This window comes from Stegodyphus dumicola, chromosome 1 (genome assembly GCF_044657685.1).
Source record: "Stegodyphus dumicola isolate Sdum_Otavi_A_Nest chromosome 1, ASM4465768v1".
Classification (NCBI taxonomy): domain Eukaryota; kingdom Metazoa; phylum Arthropoda; class Arachnida; order Araneae; family Eresidae; genus Stegodyphus; species Stegodyphus dumicola.
Window position 1 is genome coordinate 105,289,403 of NC_140768.1, and position 7,566 is coordinate 105,296,968.

Below are 7,566 nucleotides of genomic sequence, written 5' to 3' on the forward strand. Positions count from 1 at the left end.
TGTTTTCAATTAGATATATCATGAATTAAATGCATTTTAAATCAATCAGATTAAAAATTAAAAAAAGCATTGTTAAGAACTGTGTGCAATGCTTTTAAATAGCTTGGCTTGTTAGTCAATAATATATTAGATTTTAAAGGTAAATATGTTAAATTTTGCCAAATGGCAAGACTTGAAAAAAAAGCGAAACAAGTTTACGACTGACGATATGAAGTCAAAAGTTCTGAAAATAATTTGCAATGGTTCATTGGTATTATTTTATGCAAAATTCGGTAAAATGAAATTTACCCGTTGAAATCAGCACCAAATTAAACTTTGTAAATTCTAGCGCATGTTAAAGGTTGTCTCATCCAGAATTTTATTACTAACCATTCATTTCAGAGCAAAATAAAACAGTAATTGCCATTTATATGACAATCAATATCAAAAATTTAAATCTGCATTTTACGCAACATAGAAAAACTTCAAAAAATCTACTGTTTACCATGTAATTAAGGCATTTTATTCTGCTATCAACTCTACCAATTATTAATTCTATTAAGTATATTCAGTTTACTTTTTCTGCTCAATATATGCAATGTAAAATTTTCCATAAATTTATTAATTCATTTTATCTTGAGGTGAGCTTTTATTCAACTCTCAATGTCAACGAAAATGTTTAGTTCATTTTTTATTCGGTCTCAAAAGAGAAATCAAAATACGTGGATTTATGTACGTGTATTTATGAATCAAAATACATGAGAAATCACAGTGAGAAAAGCACTGCTACCTTAAACTGTGATTATATATAACAAATGCAGTGAATTATAGTTAAAAAATAGTGAAAATATTTATATTTCTGAACTATTTCATATATAACATTTTCAGTTTCGCATATGTGGCAATTTAAGAACTTTTTTACGTATACCAATTTTTTGAAATATCTGCAAATTTTTGTATCTTCAAGGAAAGCTTATTCTTCCACTTTTAGTATATAAGTAATGATAATTTACCAGATAAAATTACTTAATGGGGAATACAGAAAAATATCTAACCACTTACCTTTGTGACTTCATCTGCAAAGAGACTAAAAAAATAGTTCAGCTAAATCTGCTATAATAAATATTTATAATAATGCTAAATTATGCAATATCTATTAATATGACAAATTTTTGTAAAGCTATTTATTTGGATGAAAAATAAACACATTCAGAAATTTATGGCACTATATTATGATTAACAGAGGAAAAACACTTTTCAAAATTCAAAATAGTTTTTATTAATCCAATTTATCACATTTTATTTGAATTCATGAAAAACAATCTTATATCCATGTATTCTTATGTATATAAGAACTCTTGATAAATTGGATCTCTGTCATTGCCTTTCACAGCACCTAAAATAAAAAAACACTCACAATTACTATATGTGAATATAATTCATAATTAAATTTAAACAAATGACTATTAGAATGCAAATTAAAGGAAGCATTTAAAATATTTTAACATTTAGTACCTATAAACAGAGTAGCAATTATTTGATTTTTCGATTACAGTAAAATAAACATGGGGGTGCCTTTTAAAATTTTTTATGTCAGAAAATAAACTCAAACCACCAGCTGAACATATGATCAGTTTTATCAATCAGCCACTGGTAGGTAACCTGGATACCGAATCAACATATAAAGTTGCCGAGATAAAGAGAGAAACAAAATTATGATAATCACATCTTACCTATTCATAAAACTATTTTAAATTTAATGTGTAGGCAAGTCCAAAAAGAGTGAGAATGAATTTATTTTGCAACACAAAGTAAAGTCTTGCAGGAGCAAAAAAAACTTGTCTCATGAGATTGGCAAGTAAAAAATAATTAACTGCATCTGGTAACATTTATCTGACAACACATAAGTAATTGTTAGCTACGTGCAGAAAATAAAATCTGATCAGGGGCGTAGCTAGAGGGGGGCAAGGAGGGGCATCTGTCCCCGGGTGCAGAATCCAAGGGGTGCCAAACTGATGTTAGAACATTTTAGAATTAAATGTTTTCCATCCTTGGCAAGCAGTAGGGGGCGCGAAATCTTCAGTTGTCCCTGAGCGCTGAAAACCCTAGCTATGACTCTGAATCTGATCATGTTAATGCAATTTTAAACTTTTGAATTTAACTGCAGAAATTTACCAAAGAAGTACTTGTAGCAGTAGTAAATGAAGATGTGGCTAATCTTTACTGTATGGTACACCTTGGTTTCTGTCTGAAAAAAAATCGCAAAGTGGTATTGGTTGTTTGTGAAATGTGGAAGCCCATTGCGTCAAATAAGTTTTTCGGTAACCCTAATGTTGATAATGTTGACGAAAGTAGCCTTTGGGGAAAAAAAAAACTTTTTTTTGTCAATAAAAAAAAGTTATTTCTGCAAATATTGCCAACGTGCTGTGATAAATTTAGTTTTGGGCTACTTTTTTTAATAGTAAACCTTTTGTACGGTCCCAGGTTTTTGGTTCTTACCATTCTTTTCAATTGCTGTGTTTGGTTGCACGGAAGTGGTATGGTCTTGTATTTTGAACATGCTATTTATTATTTTGGTGTGGGTACCATCGTTTGAGTATGTCTGAGGTGACTAAGAGACGAAAAATTTAATTGAATTGCTTACCTGGAGGATGGTGGTGGGAAGCCTAAACATACGCATGTGAAAAAAAAGGTATGTTAAAAAAATGACGTTTCATTAATTTTTTTGTCTCTGTGTGTTAATTTTTGTTAGAAGATTTGTTGTTTAATGTTTTTATGTTAGGAAATATGTATTTTTGGTAACTTATTCCTCTCTGTTTGTGTATTTTTGGTAGTCTGTGTGTTAAGACAGTGGCGAATTTTTCTGGTAACTATATTTTTAACTTTTTGATTTTCTTAAAGTGAAAATAGATCAATGTGTACATGGACAAAGTTAAGGCAGTGCACAATGCCCAGTTTGTGCAGTTCTCTGTTTTAATAGGTCGATGTGTACATGGACACAGAGTTTGTGTATGTCTTTGACTTCTTATTTTGGTTTTGTGTAGCGGCCACCTTGAAATTGGTGCCAATCCTCTCAGGTGACGATCTTGATATAAAAAAAAGAAACGATTCGCCAAGGGTTACAGTAGAGTAAATTTTTACCAAAGATGTTCTACCATAATCACCATTTCAGTGGTTTAAACACTAGTGGAGCAGTATGCAGAGATGAAGATTTGAGTTTTGTTTACACAGCATGATGGTTTAGGCACTTCAGCCATTACAGTGAACAAAATTATAATAAACATAGCCACAATAATTGTCTATAAATATTAATGTATAACACTGCATTAACTAATATATTTCTTATGCTAGTATATACAGAATCCTTAATCGAAGGGAAAATCAGAAGACTGTGCATGCATTTTCCTTTAACTGAAACATGGATTCGACCATACAAATCTCAGTCTTACGGGACATGCCACACTATGCAGATAGACAGTAAAAAGTGCTTGTGTTGTTTTTATTCGTTAGAGGTATGAAATAAATATACTTCTAGATTTTAATTTTTTCTTTTCTTGTTTTACATTTGGATTACCTATCAAAAGTAAGGAATTTTGATATTATTACAATATCGGAGTTAAAATAACAATTATCGGACATGTTAAAGTAATGAAAATTTTAAATTAGGTTAAAAAGTAACCCTTAATGTGGCATATTTTTGAATTAAACTCTATCGACATTAAAAACAACAAAACGTCCCTCTTTATTAAAGACTTTAATTAACTAATTTTAAATACGGAGCTATGAATGAATTTTTTCCCTTGCATGTTATAATAACTGAAACAAAATTACTCTGATACAGTCAAAATTCCTAAATACAAGTACATAAAATTTACTTTAGCAATTTAAAGAGATGAGACACACTGAACACATGAATAAATTTCTATCAAAGAATAATTTATTAAATTTGGCCCATTCCATAGTAAACTTTAACCATTAGATTACATTATTACACCATGTTATCAGTTTGAAAAGCAAGTCATATGCCAGATCTTGGATGTAAAAGAAATGCACAAAATAATATACAGATTATTGAAAAATGATGTATACCAATGTTTATAGATATGATTAAATGTAACAGAAAATTTACTGTCACAACCACATTTTTAAGTGAAATGTATTATTTTAACATTTTACAATATTTAAGGTATGGCATTAAATGCAACATTATGTGCCTGGATATAAGTTAGTAAATTAAAAAAAAATAATAATAATAATCAAAGAATGAATGTCATGAAAAATTTCAAAAACAAGCAGAATTTAATTTAGACGACCTTTAGACACTTATGATAAATAAATTTGAGGATTCTTCACCCAAAATTAAATTATAATTAACTAAAACCAGTTTGACTGACCTTCTACAAAATCCTTCAGCTGCAATTTTTTCTAGCTTGAAAACCAAATTCTTCTCCACATGGTAATAACATCTTAACCAGTTGAAATTCCTGCAGAAAGTTTGATAACACAGTAATACAATTAATAGAATAGAAAAATCAACACAAAAGTATAGAACATCATTTAAACTTAACATTATTACAAATTTTGGTGCTTTCTGACTATCTGCAAAGCTGTGAAAATTGGCAAAATGGTTAGTTTATGGTTCATATCTACTGCTCTGTTTACAAGTAGTAATTCAAATAAGCACTTTATAAGAAACAAGAAATTTTAGGATGCACACACACAAAAATATATACATTGGTCAATATTCACATATTTTTCATCCAATGGAATACTATTCAGAAATAAAGATTAAATATAAAGCATGTAAATACATGTGTGTGGTATGCACATTCATAGTTTGCTATTATCGTGTGCATACTCTTGCTGTTTTAGCATAAGTTGAAGCTGTGAAGGCAGATGATAAGAAAGTATCAGAATTTTTCATGTATAAGAAAAGATTGCCCTGACAATAGTATCTCAATTGTTTAGCACTGACATTTACATAGCACATTAGAAATATATAGTAATATATGTATAATAAAAAGATAATTGCATATTATTAATTCATTTTTTAAATGCCAAACTTTAACAATTCTTTCACATATAATTAAACAGAATTCTTTCACATGAACATCTAAAATCCATTCTTAACTAAAGAATAAATAATAAAACCGTGTAAATTTCTTATCAAGCCCATCATTTCCGAAATGTGTACTTCTGAAAGTTCCCAGCATTTCTCAATATATTATTAAATTACTAAACTAAGCATCAATGATCGTCATGTTTGCTAATGTGGCAATATCTTTCACATTTCTTTGTTACCACAAGTAACAAGTAGGCTTCAATAAATCTTTAACTGTTACATGCTACTTTTGTCTAAAATTTGTACAAATAAATAAATTAAATGAGCTCTTTATAATATGCTCAAAGAAGTAATTTTGTATGAAAATTTGTATGTTATATATTGGCCTGATTAATGATTCAGGAAATAATTCGGGTTTTCAAAGTGCTTCCAATAATTAAAATTTCAGCTTGTGTCAAAATAAAATCTATAACACAAAGATAAGCAAATTTCCTTATGAACAATGCATTTTAACATTATTCAATCACTGGCAATCACACAGTACTGATTGCTTCAATAAACATTACTGTAACTGTGTTATTTAAAAGACTGTAATGTTTTATTTCTTTAATTAAAACATTACAGTCTTTTCCTCCTTCTAACACCAAAAGAAAACCCAGATAAGAAATATAAAAATATCAGTAAAAATAAATTATATTATTGAATGACACTTTACATTAATTACACTTATGCATATATTATTTTATTATAAATTATTTCAAAATCAAAGAAGAGAAGGGGGAGAAAAATTTAATATTGACATTTCTAAAATGATATAAACATTAATCATTTAGTACAGTTTGTTATTTCAGGCAAAAAGAATTCACTTTTCTGGATAGCATTTATATTTCCATCTCACTTTCAATGAAACATTAAGAGAAATGCATATAATTTAAACACCAATTTATTTTATTTATCAGACAGATTATGTCAACTCGAAAAAACCTATCAGTAAAATTCGGTAGTAATAATTCTGAATGTTAGGCAACTTGCAAGATTCAACAAAAATTATCAATATTTTTATTATAATGACAATACTACAGTAACATGAACATAAAATTAAACTGCATATAACTATAAAATAAGCCAGCATATAATAATGGTGCATTGGTTTCTAAAACAATGGACTCGATGAAAAAATACATGTATTATGGTAGCTATTCATATTCTTCAGCTTTTCTAATATTCTCACGTTCACTTTACATAACTAAAGTATCTAAAATACAATAAAAATGCAAACAATATTTAAGAGAAAATGTTAAAAGCAATCATAAGCATTTGATTGAATGACCATATTTTGTCTTCCTGCAAGTCGAATCTTAAAATGATATGCAGTTTGAAAAATGCTTAATCCTTTTATAAAATATTCAAAAAAGATTAAAAAAAGGTACTGTTCTGTTATCAGGACCGGGTTCAGAATTGTATTTATGTATGCTTGTATATTTGTATGTTTGTGTGTCTACATATACACATACTTACGAACACAGGTTCATACATTTCCGATTCTGGTCCCAATAACAGAACAATACCCCCAAAAAAACTTGAATTACAAACTAGATTAAGATAATGTTTCAACCATACATATTTTGGACAAAACAATGCAAACTCTTATTTTAATACAATTGTTCAAACTATTTAACATAAATTTATTGCTGCAATAAAATAATAAGCAATCTGATCACACATATTATTTTGAAACTGAATGCATAAACTAGACTAAAAAAAATTCAGTCATAAACATTTGGATAGCAGGGCAAATTAGATATTTGAAAAGACAGCCAGCCATTGAGATACACTAATTCACGACAGAATGCTCATGGCGCAGCCATTTTGGATTTCGTTTCAAATCAGACAGATGTTTACGGATTTGCGGAAGAATACGAGGAACTAGTAGTTTGCCGGATACAATGTGCAATGACGCGAAAGAATATAGTTCTGTAGAAGTTCTTACATTATTCCGTAATAAACAGTACTATTTCCTAATTTTTAGTTATCTAATTAATTAATTAATAGGGAAATAGTTAAATAATGCCGAATTCATTTTTAATGAAATGTAAAATTTTGCATGTATGGGACGACCACCTTCCGTCCAATATTTCTGAGAATATAAACAAATTTTGGAATCTGAGAGTATCAGTAAATAAATATGTAGAATATCGCCTCTCAAACGACCACTTCTGAAAGTGACCAATAGTTCTGAGATTATAAATAAATATTGATATTAAGCATTATTTCTATAAGACGACCATCTCTATATAAGACCAAAGTTTCTAGAATCTTGGATAGTCATCAGAGATGTATCTTTACTGCGAAATTATCGCACGACTGCAATTCAATATCAGTAACAGATCGCGCGATTGAAAAACATTTTCTGTCCTGTACTTAGAGGAAAAAAATTTTCCTTATGAGGTATTTCTCCCGCTTTCCTAGCGTGCCTTCGTGGTGTAATAGTTCTGCACGCTGGGCCGGTATTTCAGAGGTCCGTG

At 29.1% G+C, this 7,566-nt stretch overlaps 1 long non-coding RNA gene across 1 annotated transcript; it reads right to left on the minus strand.

The window, feature by feature from the left end:
• Nucleotides 1–1,233: 1,233 nt before the first annotated feature.
• On the minus strand, nucleotides 1,234–6,936 carry LOC146999185 (uncharacterized). Its single transcript, XR_015041677.1, has 2 exons — nucleotides 4,374–6,936; nucleotides 1,234–1,375 (listed from the first exon to the last, which is right to left on the minus strand). It is a non-coding gene; the product is annotated as an uncharacterized LOC146999185 (long non-coding RNA).
• Nucleotides 6,937–7,566: the final 630 nt, after the last annotated feature.